Source organism: Mesoplodon mirus, assembly GCF_964341445.2.
Source record: "Mesoplodon mirus genome assembly, chromosome: 1".
In the NCBI taxonomy this organism is placed as follows: Eukaryota; Metazoa; Chordata; class Mammalia; order Artiodactyla; family Ziphiidae; genus Mesoplodon; species Mesoplodon mirus.
The window spans coordinates 186,391,526-186,408,380 of NC_138976.1; positions in this window are offsets into that span (position 1 = coordinate 186,391,526).

The window sequence follows — 16,855 nt, forward strand, 5'->3', positions numbered from 1 at the left end:
GTTCAAATCTTTATAAGTAAAATATTTATTAAAATGAATAACCAAGTGTTTTAATTGACATCAGAAGATCAAAACAATAAACCCTGAGAACATAGAAAAAAGATAAATAAAGATATGAGCAGAACTTAATACAACAGAAAACGTATAAAATTCAGGTGATTTAGTAAGTCCAAAGAATCTTCTTTGAAAAGATTGAAAAGACACACTTTGATTAAGGAAAACAAAAACGTAAGTAAAGAATATACAGAAAGAATCAGGACAATGTTATAGCAGAGAATATATGAAATGCCAGTAAATTTGAACATTTCTGTAAAGTGGACCATTTCCTAGCTCCTAAAGTTTACCAAACCTGACACAAGAGGAAATCATTTAAGGTCATCATGTCTGCCCTTGGCATTCTCGGAACGCCCTGGCCTCAGGATGCAGCCTCTGTAGTCCATGGTAACCTGCGGAGAGGGGGCGGGGCTGAGGGTGGTTGGAACTCTGCCCTCACTGGAGGAGTGGGTGTGGCCATCTCTGCTGTGACTGAACAAAGGGCAGGGGAGCAGGGGGCCCAGGGCAGGGCCCTCAGAGCACGGCAGGTCCAGTGGGGTGTCACAAGCATTTAGGCCCAGGCCAAAGGGCGCCTTCTTTGTCTGCACAGCTGCCCAAACTCTCACCTTTCCACTCAGGCCGACCTCTTACTTGAAGTGTGTGTGGAACCTGTCCTCACAGTACACCTCGCTGCACAGCTAACCATAGGTCTGGGCATCGTAGCTTCCTGCCAGGTGACTGAAGTTCGCAGGCAGATGTGTCCCAGGGACACATGCAAAGAGGCTCCGGCCCGGGCCACAGGCTGCCCACTGCCCCTGCCCCAGATCGGGGGCCGCCAATCAGCCCTGTCGGAGTCCCCTTCCTCTAGAGGGAGTATTGGACCAACACTTGTAGAAAACGGTGTCCTCGTGGGCAACTCATTGGAGGGACACAAATAATCTTTGCCGTCTTTCTGCGGAAGCTTACGAGCGTTCACACCTAAGCGTCTTACAAGGTCATCTGTTTAGCTAAACATGAGCTCATGATCTAAATTGACACAATAATGAAGAAATCAGCTACGAGGGGAGACAATCAGTAAAGACTATCAATACCAGAATTAGATTCCCAAGGCCATCCATCAATTGTTGGAATAATCAGGTGCAAGGCAGAATATATACATAAAACTGGAACTGAAACAAGGAACAAGGATGTTTTCAAAGACTGGTAGGATCTCTAAAACATTTTTAAAGTACATGTCATTGATAAAGCTAAATACTCAAAGGTTGTGTAATACAACAGATTAAGCATTGAGAAGAGTGAAATTATGCTGTTTTGAAAACTATGGCAGGTGAGATTTTCTGCCTAATTATATAAGAAGATTTCTCTAAAAAATACACATTATTTCAATGACTTATTGGCTGTGAAATAAGTTAAGGGTATTTCAAATGGCTTGTCTGCCAAGAAAGGTGAGATGTAGGGAATCACAGAAAGTCGAGGGGAAAATAGGTCAATATATACATTGCTATATGGTGAACTAAACCTTAGGCCAGCAACAATGGAGAGGACCTGACCCTTCGAAACTTACAAGTAAGCTGGAATCTTCAAAAGTTCAAATCTTTATAAGTAAAATATTTATTAAAATGAATAACCAAGTGTTTTAATTGACATCAGAAGATCAAAACAATAAACACTGAGAACATAGAAAAAAGATAAATAAAGATATGAGCAGAACTTAATACAACAGAAAACGTATAAAATTCAGGTGATTTAGTAAGTCCAAAGAATCTTCTTTGAAAAGATTGAAAAGACACACTTTGATTAAGGAAAACAAAAACATAAGTATAGAATATACAGAAAGAATCAGGACAATGTTATAGCAGAGAATATATGAAATGCCAGTAAATTTGAACATTTCTGTAAAGTGGACCATTTCCTAGCTCCTAAAGTTTACCAAACCTGACACAAGAGGAAATCATTTAAGGTCATCATGTCTGCCCTTGGCATTCTCGGAACGCCCTGGCCTCAGGATGCAGCCTCTGTAGTCCATGGTAACCTGCGGAGAGGGGGCGGGGCTGAGGGTGGTTGGAACTCTGCCCTCACTGGAGGAGTGGGTGTGGCCATCTCTGCTGTGACTGAACAAAGGGCAGGGGAGCCGGGGTCCCAGGGCAGGGCCCTCAGAGCACGGCAGGTCCAGTGGGGTGTCACAAGCATTTAGGCCCAGGCCAAAGGGCGCCTTCTTTGTCTGCACAGCTGCCCAAACTCTCACCTTTCCACTCAGGCCGACCTCTTACTTGAAGTGTGTGTGGAACCTGTCCTCACAGTACACCTCGCTGCACAGCTAACCATAGGTCTGGGCATCGTAGCTTCCTGCCAGGTGACTGAAGTTCGCAGGCAGATGTGTCCCAGGGACACATGCAAAGAGGCTCCGGCCCGGGCCACAGGCTGCCCACTGCCCCTGCCCCAGATCGGGGGCCGCCAATCAGCCCTGTCGGAGTCCCCTTCCTCTAGAGGGAGTATTGGACCAACACTTGTAGAATACGGTGTCCTCGTGGGCAACTCATTGGAGGGACACAAATAATCTTTGCCGTCTTTCTGCGGAAGCTTACGAGCGTTCACACCTAAGCGTCTTACAAGGTCATCTGTTTAGCTAAACATGAGCTCATGATCTAAATTGACACAATAATGAAGAAATCAGCTACGAGGGGAGACAATCAGTAAAGACTATCAATACCAGAATTAGATTCCCAAGGCCATCCATCAATTGTTGGAATAATCAGGTGCAAGGCAGAATATATACATAAAACTGGAACTGAAACAAGGAACAAGGATGTTTTCAAAGACTGGTAGGATCTCTAAAACATTTTTAAAGTACATGTCATTGATAAAGCTAAATACTCAAAGGTTGTGTAATACAACAGATTAAGCATTGAGAAGAGTGAAATTATGCTGTTTTGAAAACTATGGCAGGTGAGATTTTCTGCCTAATTATATAAGAAGATTTCTCTAAAAAATACACATTATTTCAATGACTTATTGGCTGTGAAATAAGTTAAGGGTATTTCAAATGGCTTGTCTGCCAAGAAAGGTGAGATGTAGGGAATCACAGAAAGTCGAGGGGAAAATAGGTCAATATATACATTGCTATATGGTGAACTAAACCTTAGGCCAGCAACAATGGAGAGGACCTGACCCTTCGAAACTTACAAGTAAGCTGGAATCTTCAAAAGTTCAAATCTTTATAAGTAAAATATTTATTAAAATGAATAACCAAGTGTTTTAATTGACATCAGAAGATCAAAACAATAAACCCTGAGAACATAGAAAAAAGATAAATAAAGATATGAGCAGAACTTAATACAACAGAAAACGTATAAAATTCAGGTGATTTAGTAAGTCCAAAGAATCTTCTTTGAAAAGATTGAAAAGACACACTTTGATTAAGGAAAACAAAAACATAAGTAAAGAATATACAGAAAGAATCAGGACAATGTTATAGCAGAGAATATATGAAATGCCAGTAAATTTGAACATTTCTGTAAAGTGGACCATTTCCTAGCTCCTAAAGTTTACCAAACCTGACACAAGAGGAAATCATTTAAGGTCATCATGTCTGCCCTTGGCATTCTCGGAACGCCCTGGCCTCAGGATGCAGCCTCTGTAGTCCATGGTAACCTGCGGAGAGGGGGCGGGGCTGAGGGTGGTTGGAACTCTGCCCTCACTGGAGGAGTGGGTGTGGCCATCTCTGCTGTGACTGAACAAAGGGCAGGGGAGCAGGGGGCCCAGGGCAGGGCCCTCAGAGCACGGCAGGTCCAGTGGGGTGTCACAAGCATTTAGGCCCAGGCCAAAGGGCGCCTTCTTTGTCTGCACAGCTGCCCAAACTCTCACCTTTCCACTCAGGCCGACCTCTTACTTGAAGTGTGTGTGGAACCTGTCCTCACAGTACACCTCGCTGCACAGCTAACCATAGGTCTGGGCATCGTAGCTTCCTGCCAGGTGACTGAAGTTCGCAGGCAGATGTGTCCCAGGGACACATGCAAAGAGGCTCCGGCCCGGGCCACAGGCTGCCCACTGCCCCTGCCCCAGATCGGGGGCCGCCAATCAGCCCTGTCGGAGTCCCCTTCCTCTAGAGGGAGTATTGGACCAACACTTGTAGAATACGGTGTCCTCGTGGGCAACTCATTGGAGGGACACAAATAATCTTTGCCGTCTTTCTGCGGAAGCTTACGAGCGTTCACACCTAAGCGTCTTACAAGGTCATCTGTTTAGCTAAACATGAGCTCATGATCTAAATTGACACAATAATGAAGAAATCAGCTACGAGGGGAGACAATCAGTAAAGACTATCAATACCAGAATTAGATTCCCAAGGCCATCCATCAATTGTTGGAATAATCAGGTGCAAGGCAGAATATATACATAAAACTGGAACTGAAACAAGGAACAAGGATGTTTTCAAAGACTGGTAGGATCTCTAAAACATTTTTAAAGTACATGTCATTGATAAAGCTAAATACTCAAAGGTTGTGTAATACAACAGATTAAGCATTGAGAAGAGTGAAATTATGCTGTTTTGAAAACTATGGCAGGTGAGATTTTCTGCCTAATTATATAAGAAGATTTCTCTAAAAAATACACATTATTTCAATGACTTATTGGCTGTGAAATAAGTTAAGGGTATTTCAAATGGCTTGTCTGCCAAGAAAGGTGAGATGTAGGGAATCACAGAAAGTCGAGGGGAAAATAGGTCAATATATACATTGCTATATGGTGAACTAAACCTTAGGCCAGCAACAATGGAGAGGACCTGACCCTTCGAAACTTACAAGTAAGCTGGAATCTTCAAAAGTTCAAATCTTTATAAGTAAAATATTTATTAAAATGAATAACCAAGTGTTTTAATTGACATCAGAAGATCAAAACAATAAACCCTGAGAACATAGAAAAAAGATAAATAAAGATATGAGCAGAACTTAATACAACAGAAAACGTATAAAATTCAGGTGATTTAGTAAGTCCAAAGAATCTTCTTTGAAAAGATTGAAAAGACACACTTTGATTAAGGAAAACAAAAACATAAGTATAGAATATACAGAAAGAATCAGGACAATGTTATAGCAGAGAATATATGAAATGCCAGTAAATTTGAACATTTCTGTAAAGTGGACCATTTCCTAGCTCCTAAAGTTTACCAAACCTGACACAAGAGGAAATCATTTAAGGTCATCATGTCTGCCCTTGGCATTCTCGGAACGCCCTGGCCTCAGGATGCAGCCTCTGTAGTCCATGGTAACCTGCGGAGAGGGGACGGGGCTGAGGGTGGTTGGAACTCTGGCCTCACTGGAGGAGTGGGTGTGGCCATCTCTGCTGTGACTGAACAAAGGGCAGGGGAGCAGGGGGCCCAGGGCAGGGCCCTCAGAGCACGGCAGGTCCAGTGGGGTGTCACAAGCATTTAGGCCCAGGCCAAAGGGCGCCTTCTTTGTCTGCACAGCTGCCCAAACTCTCACCTTTCCACTCAGGCCGACCTCTTACTTGAAGTGTGTGTGGAACCTGTCCTCACAGTACACCTCGCTGCACAGCTAACCATAGGTCTGGGCATCGTAGCTTCCTGCCAGGTGACTGAAGTTCGCAGGCAGATGTGTCCCAGGGACACATGCAAAGAGGCTCCGGCCCGGGCCACAGGCTGCCCACTGCCCCTGCCCCAGATCGGGGGCCGCCAATCAGCCCTGTCGGAGTCCCCTTCCTCTAGAGGGAGTATTGGACCAACACTTGTAGAATACGGTGTCCTCGTGGGCAACTCATTGGAGGGACACAAATAATCTTTGCCGTCTTTCTGCGGAAGCTTACGAGCGTTCACACCTAAGCGTCTTACAAGGTCATCTGTTTAGCTAAACATGAGCTCATGATCTAAATTGACACAATAATGAAGAAATCAGCTACGAGGGGAGACAATCAGTAAAGACTATCAATACCAGAATTAGATTCCCAAGGCCATCCATCAATTGTTGGAATAATCAGGTGCAAGGCAGAATATATACATAAAACTGGAACTGAAACAAGGAACAAGGATGTTTTCAAAGACTGGTAGGATCTCTAAAACATTTTTAAAGTACATGTCATTGATAAAGCTAAATACTCAAAGGTTGTGTAATACAACAGATTAAGCATTGAGAAGAGTGAAATTATGCTGTTTTGAAAACTATGGCAGGTGAGATTTTCTGCCTAATTATATAAGAAGATTTCTCTAAAAAATACACATTATTTCAATGACTTATTGGCTGTGAAATAAGTTAAGGGTATTTCAAATGGCTTGTCTGCCAAGAAAGGTGAGATGTAGGGAATCACAGAAAGTCGAGGGGAAAATAGGTCAATATATACATTGCTATATGGTGAACTAAACCTTAGGCCAGCAACAATGGAGAGGACCTGACCCTTCGAAACTTACAAGTAAGCTGGAATCTTCAAAAGTTCAAATCTTTATAAGTAAAATATTTATTAAAATGAATAACCAAGTGTTTTAATTGACATCAGAAGATCAAAACAATAAACCCTGAGAACATAGAAAAAAGATAAATAAAGATATGAGCAGAACTTAATACAACAGAAAACGTATAAAATTCAGGTGATTTAGTAAGTCCAAAGAATCTTCTTTGAAAAGATTGAAAAGACACACTTTGATTAAGGAAAACAAAAACATAAGTATAGAATATACAGAAAGAATCAGGACAAAGTTATAGCAGAGAATATATGAAATGCCAGTAAATTTGAACATTTCTGTAAAGTGGACCATTTCCTAGCTCCTAAAGTTTACCAAACCTGACACAAGAGGAAATCATTTAAGGTCATCATGTCTGCCCTTGGCATTCTCGGAACGCCCTGGCCTCAGGATGCAGCCTCTGTAGTCCATGGTAACCTGCGGAGAGGGGACGGGGCTGAGGGTGGTTGGAACTCTGGCCTCACTGGAGGAGTGGGTGTGGCCATCTCTGCTGTGACTGAACAAAGGGCAGGGGAGCAGGGGGCCCAGGGCAGGGCCCTCAGAGCACGGCAGGTCCAGTGGGGTGTCACAAGCATTTAGGCCCAGGCCAAAGGGCGCCTTCTTTGTCTGCACAGCTGCCCAAACTCTCACCTTTCCACTCAGGCCGACCTCTTACTTGAAGTGTGTGTGGAACCTGTCCTCACAGTACACCTCGCTGCACAGCTAACCATAGGTCTGGGCATCGTAGCTTCCTGCCAGGTGACTGAAGTTCGCAGGCAGATGTGTCCCAGGGACACATGCAAAGATGCTCCTGCCCGGGCCACAGGCTGCCCACTGCCCCTGCCGCAGATCGGGGGCCGCCAATCAGCCCTGTCGGAGTCCCCTTCCTCTAGAGGGAGTATTGCACCAACACTTGTAGAAAACGGTGTCCTCGTGGGCAACTCATTGGAGGGACACAAATAATCTTTGCCGTCTTTCTGCGGAAGCTTACGAGCGTTCACACCTAAGCGTCTTACAAGGTCAGCTGTTTAGCTAAACATGAGCTCATGATCTAAATTTACACAATAATGAAGAAATCAGCTACGAGGGGAGACAATCAGTAAAGACTATCAATACCAGAATTAGATTCCCAAGGCCATCCATCAATTGTTGGAATAATCAGGTGCAAGGCAGAATATATACATAAAACTGGAACTGAAACAAGGAACAAGGATGTTTTCAAAGACTGGTAGGATCTCTAAAACATTTTTAAAGTACATGTCATTGATAAAGCTAAATACTCAAAGGTTGTGTAATACAACAGATTAAGCATTGAGAAGAGTGAAATTATGCTGTTTTGAAAACTATGGCAGGTGAGATTTTCTGCCTAATTATATAAGAAGATTTCTCTAAAAAATACACATTATTTCAATGATTTATTGGCTGTGAAATAAGTTAAGGGTATTTCAAATGGCTTGTCTGCCAAGAAAGGTGAGATGTAGGGAATCACAGAAAGTCGAGGGGAAAATAGGTCAATATATACATTGCTATATGGTGAACTAAACCTTAGGCCAGCAACAATGGAGAGGACCTGACCCTTCGAAACTTACAAGTAAGCTGGAATCTTCAAAAGTTCAAATCTTTATAAGTAAAATATTTATTAAAATGAATAACCAAGTGTTTTAATTGACATCAGAAGATCAAAATAATAAACCCTGAGAACATAGAAAAAAGATAAATAAAGATTTGAGCAGAACTTAATACAACAGAAAACGTATAAAATTCAGGTGATTTAGTAAGTCCAAAGAATCTTCTTTGAAAAGATTGAAAAGACACACTTTGATTAAGGAAAACAAAAACATAAGTATAGAATATACAGAAAGAATCAGGACAATGTTATAGCAGAGAATATATGAAATGCCAGTAAATTTGAACATTTCTGTAAAGTGGACCATTTCCTAGCTCCTAAAGTTTACCAAACCTGACACAAGAGGAAATCATTTAAGGTCATCATGTCTGCCCTTGGCATTCTCGGAACGCCCTGGCCTCAGGATGCAGCCTCTGTAGTCCATGGTAACCTGCGGAGAGGGGGCGGGGCTGAGGGTGGTTGGAACTCTGCCCTCACTGGAGGAGTGGGTGTGGCCATCTCTGCTGTGACTGAACAAAGGGCAGGGGAGCAGGGGGCCCAGGGCAGGGCCCTCAGAGCACGGCAGGTCCAGTGGGGTGTCACAAGCATTTAGGCCCAGGCCAAAGGGCGCCTTCTTTGTCTGCACAGCTGCCCAAACTCTCACCTTTCCACTCAGGCCGACCTCTTACTTGAAGTGTGTGTGGAACCTGTCCTCACAGTACACCTCGCTGCACAGCTAACCATAGGTCTGGGCATCGTAGCTTCCTGCCAGGTGACTGAAGTTCGCAGGCAGATGTGTCCCAGGGACACATGCAAAGAGGCTCCGGCCCGGGCCACAGGCTGCCCACTGCCCCTGCCCCAGATCGGGGGCCGCCAATCAGCCCTGTCGGAGTCCCCTTCCTCTAGAGGGAGTATTGGACCAACACTTGTAGAAAACGGTGTCCTCGTGGGCAACTCATTGGAGGGACACAAATAATCTTTGCCGTCTTTCTGCGGAAGCTTACGAGCGTTCACACCTAAGCGTCTTACAAGGTCGTCTGTTTAGCTAAACATGAGCTCATGATCTAAATTGACACAATAATGAAGAAATCAGCTACGAGGGGAGACAATCAGTAAAGACTATCAATACCAGAATTAGATTCCCAAGGCCATCCATCAATTGTTGGAATAATCAGGTGCAAGGCAGAATATATACATAAAACTGGAACTGAAACAAGGAACAAGGATGTTTTCAAAGACTGGTAGGATCTCTAAAACATTTTTAAAGTACATGTCATTGATAAAGCTAAATACTCAAAGGTTGTGTAATACAACAGATTAAGCATTGAGAAGAGTGAAATTATGCTGTTTTGAAAACTATGGCAGGTGAGATTTTCTGCCTAATTATATAAGAAGATTTCTCTAAAAAATACACATTATTTCAATGATTTATTGGCTGTGAAATAAGTTAAGGGTATTTCAAATGGCTTGTCTGCCAAGAAAGGTGAGATGTAGGGAATCACAGAAAGTCGAGGGGAAAATAGGTCAATATATACATTGCTATATGGTGAACTAAACCTTAGGCCAGCAACAATGGAGAGGACCTGACCCTTCGAAACTTACAAGTAAGCTGGAATCTTCAAAAGTTCAAATCTTTATAAGTAAAATATTTATTAAAATGAATAACCAAGTGTTTTAATTGACATCAGAAGATCCAAACAATAAACCCTGAGAACATAGAAAAAAGATAAATAAAGATATGAGCAGAACTTAATACAACAGAAAACGTATAAAATTCAGGTGATTTAGTAAGTCCAAAGAATCTTCTTTGAAAAGATTGAAAAGACACACTTTGATTAAGGAAAACAAAAACATAAGTATAGAATATACAGAAAGAATCAGGACAATGTTATAGCAGAGAATATATGAAATGCCAGTAAATTTGAACATTTCTGTAAAGTGGACCATTTCCTAGCTCCTAAAGTTTACCAAACCTGACACAAGAGGAAATCATTTAAGGTCATCATGTCTGCCCTTGGCATTCTCGGAACGCCCTGGCCTCAGGATGCAGCCTCTGTAGTCCATGGTAACCTGCGGAGAGGGGGCGGGGCTGAGGGTGGTTGGAACTCTGCCCTCACTGGAGGAGTGGGTGTGGCCATCTCTGCTGTGACTGAACAAAGGGCAGGGGAGCAGGGGGCCCAGGGCAGGGCCCTCAGAGCACGGCAGGTCCAGTGGGGTGTCACAAGCATTTAGGCCCAGGCCAAAGGGCGCCTTCTTTGTCTGCACAGCTGCCCAAACTCTCACCTTTCCACTCAGGCCGACCTCTTACTTGAAGTGTGTGTGGAACCTGTCCTCACAGTACACCTCGCTGCACAGCTAACCATAGGTCTGGGCATCGTAGCTTCCTGCCAGGTGACTGAAGTTCGCAGGCAGATGTGTCCCAGGGACACATGCAAAGAGGCTCCGGCCCGGGCCACAGGCTGCCCTCTGCCCCTGCCCCAGATCGGGGGCCGCCAATCAGCCCTGTCGGAGTCCCCTTCCTCTAGAGGGAGTATTGGACCAACACTTGTAGAAAACGGTGTCCTCGTGGGCAACTCATTGGAGGGACACAAATAATCTTTGCCGTCTTTCTGCGGAAGCTTACGAGCGTTCACACCTAAGCGTCTTACAAGGTCATCTGTTTAGCTAAACATGAGCTCATGATCTAAATTGACACAATAATGAAGAAATCAGCTACGAGGGGAGACAATCAGTAAAGACTATCAATACCAGAATTAGATTCCCAAGGCCATCCATCAATTGTTGGAATAATCAGGTGCAAGGCAGAATATATACATAAAACTGGAACTGAAAAAAGGAACAAGGATGTTTTCAAAGACTGGTAGGATCTCTAAAACATTTTTAAAGTACATGTCATTGATAAAGCTAAATACTCAAAGGTTGTGTAATACAACAGATTAAGCATTGAGAAGAGTGAAATTATGCTGTTTTGAAAACTATGGCAGGTGAGATTTTCTGCCTAATTATATAAGAAGATTTCTCTAAAAAATACACATTATTTCAATGACTTATTGGCTGTGAAATAAGTTAAGGGTATTTCAAATGGCTTGTCTGCCAAGAAAGGTGAGATGTAGGGAATCACAGAAAGTCGAGGGGAAAATAGGTCAATATATACATTGCTATATGGTGAACTAAACCTTAGGCCAGCAACAATGGAGAGTACCTGACCCTTCGAAACTTACAAGTAAGCTGGAATCTTCAAAAGTTCAAATCTTTATAAGTAAAATATTTATTAAAATGAATAACCAAGTGTTTTAATTGACATCAGAAGATCAAAACAATAAACCCTGAGAACATAGAAAAAAGATAAATAAAGATATGAGCAGAACTTAATACAACAGAAAACGTATAAAATTCAGGTGATTTAGTAAGTCCAAAGAATCTTCTTTGAAAAGATTGAAAAGACACACTTTGATTAAGGAAAACAAAAACATAAGTAAAGAATATACAGAAAGAATCAGGACAATGTTATAGCAGAGAATATATGAAATGCCAGTAAATTTGAACATTTCTGTAAAGTGGACCATTTCCTAGCTCCTAAAGTTTACCAAACCTGACACAAGAGGAAATCATTTAAGGTCATCATGTCTGCCCTTGGCATTCTCGGAACGCCCTGGCCTCAGGATGCAGCCTCTGTAGTCCATGGTAACCTGCGGAGAGGGGGCGGGGCTGAGGGTGGTTGGAACTCTGCCCTCACTGGAGGAGTGGGTGTGGCCATCTCTGCTGTGGCTGAACAAAGGGCAGGGGAGCAGGGGGCCCAGGGCAGGGCCCTCAGAGCACGGCAGGTCCAGTGGGGTGTCACAAGCATTTAGGCCCAGGCCAAAGGGCGCCTTCTTTGTCTGCACAGCTGCCCAAACTCTCACCTTTCCACTCAGGCCGACCTCTTACTTGAAGTGTGTGTGGAACCTGTCCTCACAGTACACCTCGCTGCACAGCTAACCATAGGTCTGGGCATCGTAGCTTCCTGCCAGGTGACCGAAGTTCGCAGGCAGATGTGTCCCAGGGACACATGCAAAGAGGCTCCTGCCCGGGCCACAGGCTGCCCACTGCCCCTGTCCCAGATCGGGGGCCGCCAATCAGCCCTGTCGGAGTCCCCTTCCTCTAGAGGGAGTATTGGACCAACACTTGTAGAAAACGGTGTCCTCGTGGGCAACTCATTGGAGGGACACAAATAAATCTTTGCCGTCTTTCTGCGGAAGCTTACGAGCGTTCACACCTAAGCGTCTTACAAGGTCATCTGTTTAGCTAAACATGAGCTCATGATCTAAATTGACACAATAATGAAGAAATCAGCTACGAGGGGAGACAATCAGTAAAGACTATCAATACCAGAATTAGATTCCCAAGGCCATCCATCAATTGTTGGAATAATCAGGTGCAAGGCAGAATATATACATAAAACTGGAACTGAAACAAGGAACAAGGATGTTTTCAAAGACTGGTAGGATGTCTAAAACATTTTTAAAGTACATGTCATTGATAAAGCTAAATACTCAAAGGTTGTGTAATACAACAGATTAAGCATTGAGAAGAGTGAAATTATGCTGTTGTGAAAACTATGGCAGGTGAGATTTTCTGCCTAATTATATAAGAATATTTCTCTAAAAAATACACATTATTTCAATGACTTATTGGCTGTGAAATAAGTTAAGGGTATTTCAAATGGCTTGTCTGCCAAGAAAGGTGAGATGTAGGGAATCACAGAAAGTCGAGGGGAAAATAGGTCAATATATACATTGCTATATGGTGAACTAAACCTTAGGCCAGCAGCAATGGAGAGGACCTGACCCTTCGAAACTTACAAGTAAGCTGGAATCTTCAAAAGTTCAAATCTTTATAAGTAAAATATTTATTAAAATGAATAACCAAGTGTTTTAATTGACATCAGAAGATCAAAACAATAAACCCTGAGAACATAGAAAAAAGATAAATAAAGATATGAGCAGAACTTAATACAACAGAAAACGTATAAAATTCAGGTGATTTAGTAAGTCCAAAGAATCTTCTTTGAAAAGATTGAAAAGACACACTTTGATTAAGGAAAACAAAAACATAAGTAAAGAATATACAGAAAGAATCAGGACAATGTTATAGCAGAGAATATATGAAATGCCAGTAAATTTGAACATTTCTGTAAAGTGGACCATTTCCTAGCTCCTAAAGTTTACCAAACCTGACACAAGAGGAAATCATTTAAGGTCATCATGTCTGCCCTTGGCATTCTCGGAACGCCCTGGCCTCAGGATGCAGCCTCTGTAGTCCATGGTAACCTGCGGAGAGGGGGCGGGGCTGAGGGTGGTTGGAACTCTGCCCTCACTGGAGGAGTGGGTGTGGCCATCTCTGCTGTGACTGAACAAAGGGCAGGGGAGCAGGGGGCCCAGGGCAGGGCCCTCAGAGCACGGCAGGTCCAGTGGGGTGTCACAAGCATTTAGGCCCAGGCCAAAGGGCGCCTTCTTTGTCTGCACAGCTGCCCAAACTCTCACCTTTCCACTCAGGCCGACCTCTTACTTGAAGTGTGTGTGGAACCTGTCCTCACAGTACACCTCGCTGCACAGCTAACCATAGGTCTGGGCATCGTAGCTTCCTGCCAGGTGACTGAAGTTCGCAGGCAGATGTGTCCCAGGGACACATGCAAAGAGGCTCCGGCCCGGGCCACAGGCTGCCCACTGCCCCTGCCCCAGATCGGGGGCCGCCAATCAGCCCTGTCGGAGTCCCCTTCCTCTAGAGGGAGTATTGGACCAACACTTGTAGAAAACGGTGTCCTCGTGGGCAACTCATTGGAGGGACACAAATAATCTTTGCCGTCTTTCTGCGGAAGCTTACGAGCGTTCACACCTAAGCGTCTTACAAGGTCATCTGTTTAGCTAAACATGAGCTCATGATCTAAATTGACACAATAATGAAGAAATCAGCTACGAGGGGAGACAATCAGTAAAGACTATCAATACCAGAATTAGATTCCCAAGGCCATCCATCAATTGTTGGAATAATCAGGTGCAAGGCAGAATATATACATAAAACTGGAACTGAAACAAGGAACAAGGATGTTTTCAAAGACTGGTAGGATCTCTAAAACATTTTTAAAGTACATGTCATTGATAAAGCTAAATACTCAAAGGTTGTGTAATACAACAGATTAAGCATTGAGAAGAGTGAAATTATGCTGTTTTGAAAACTATGGCAGGTGAGATTTTCTGCCTAATTATATAAGAAGATTTCTCTAAAAAATACACATTATTTCAATGACTTATTGGCTGTGAAATAAGTTAAGGGTATTTCAAATGGCTTGTCTGCCAAGAAAGGTGAGATGTAGGGAATCACAGAAAGTCGAGGGGAAAATAGGTCAATATATACATTGCTATATGGTGAACTAAACCTTAGGCCAGCAACAATGGAGAGGACCTGACCCTTCGAAACTTACAAGTAAGCTGGAATCTTCAAAAGTTCAAATCTTTATAAGTAAAATATTTATTAAAATGAATAACCAAGTGTTTTAATTGACATCAGAAGATCAAAACAATAAACCCTGAGAACATAGAAAAAAGATAAATAAAGATATGAGCAGAACTTAATACAACAGAAAACGTATAAAATTCAGGTGATTTAGTAAGTCCAAAGAATCTTCTTTGAAAAGATTGAAAAGACACACTTTGATTAAGGAAAACAAAAACATAAGTAAAGAATATACAGAAAGAATCAGGACAATGTTATAGCAGAGAATATATGAAATGCCAGTAAATTTGAACATTTCTGTAAAGTGGACCATTTCCTAGCTCCTAAAGTTTACCAAACCTGACACAAGAGGAAATCATTTAAGGTCATCATGTCTGCCCTTGGCATTCTCGGAACGCCCTGGCCTCAGGATGCAGCCTCTGTAGTCCATGGTAACCTGCGGAGAGGGGGCGGGGCTGAGGGTGGTTGGAACTCTGCCCTCACTGGAGGAGTGGGTGTGGCCATCTCTGCTGTGACTGAACAAAGGGCAGGGGAGCAGGGGGCCCAGGGCAGGGCCCTCAGAGCACGGCAGGTCCAGTGGGGTGTCACAAGCATTTAGGCCCAGGCCAAAGTGCGCCTTCTTTGTCTGCACAGCTGCCCAAACTCTCACCTTTCCACTCAGGCCGACCTCTTACTTGAAGTGTGTGTGGAACCTGTCCTCACAGTACACCTCGCTGCACAGCTAACCATAGGTCTGGGCATCATAGCTTCCTGCCAGGTGACTGAAGTTCGCAGGCAGATGTGTCCCAGGGACACATGCAAAGAGGCTCCGGCCCGGGCCACAGGCTGCCCACTGCCCCTGCCCCAGATCGGGGGCCGCCAATCAGCCCTGTCGGAGTCCCCTTCCTCTAGAGGGAGTATTGGACCAACACTTGTAGAAAACGGTGTCCTCGTGGGCAACTCATTGGAGGGACACAAATAATCTTTGCCGTCTTTCTGCGGAAGCTTACGAGCGTTCACACCTAAGCGTCTTACAAGGTCATCTGTTTAGCTAAACATGAGCTCATGATCTAAATTGACACAATAATGAAGAAATCAGCTACGAGGGGAGACAATCAGTAAAGACTATCAATACCAGAATTAGATTCCCAAGGCCATCCATCAATTGTTGGAATAATCAGGTGCAAGGCAGAATATATACATAAAACTGGAACTGAAACAAGGAACAAGGATGTTTTCAAAGACTGGTAGGATCTCTAAAACATTTTTAAAGTACATGTCATTGATAAAGCTAAATACTCAAAGGTTGTGTAATACAACAGATTAAGCATTGAGAAGAGTGAAATTATGCTGTTTTGAAAACTATGGCAGGTGAGATTTTCTGCCTAATTTTATAAGAAGATTTCTCTAAAAAATACACATTATTTCAATGACTTATTGGCTGTGAAATAAGTTAAGGGTATTTCAAATGGCTTGTCTGCCAAGAAAGGTGAGATGTAGGGAATCACAGAAAGTCGAGGGGAAAATAGGTCAATATATACATTGCTATATGGTGAACTAAACCTTAGGCCAGCAACAATGGAGAGGACCTGACCCTTCGAAACTTACAAGTAAGCTGGAATCTTCAAAAGTTCAAATCTTTATAAGTAAAATATTTATTAAAATGAATAACCAAGTGTTTTAATTGACATCAGAAGATCAAAACAATAAACCCTGAGAACATAGAAAAAAGATAAATAAAGATATGAGCAGAACTTAATACAACAGAAAACGTATAAAATTCAGGTGATTTAGTAAGTCCAAAGAATCTTCTTTGAAAAGATTGAAAAGACACACTTTGATTAAGGAAAACAAAAACATAAGTATAGAATATACAGAAAGAATCAGGACAATGTTATAGCAGAGAATATATGAAATGCCAGTAAATTTGAACATTTCTGTAAAGTGGACCATTTCCTAGCTCCTAAAGTTTACCAAACCTGACACAAGAGGAAATCATTTAAGGTCATCATGTCTGCCCTTGGCATTCTCGGAACGCCCTGGCCTCAGGATGCAGCCTCTGTAGTCCATGGTAACCTGCGGAGAGGGGGCGGGGCTGAGGGTGGTTGGAACTCTGCCCTCACTGGAGGAGTGGGTGTGGCCATCTCTGCTGTGACTGAACAAAGGGCAGGGGAGCAGGGGGCCCAGGGCAGGGCCCTCAGAGCACGGCAGGTCCAGTGGGGTGTCACAAGCATTTAGGCCCAGGCCAAAGGGCGCCTTCTTTGTCTGCACAGCTGCCCAAACTCTCACCTTTC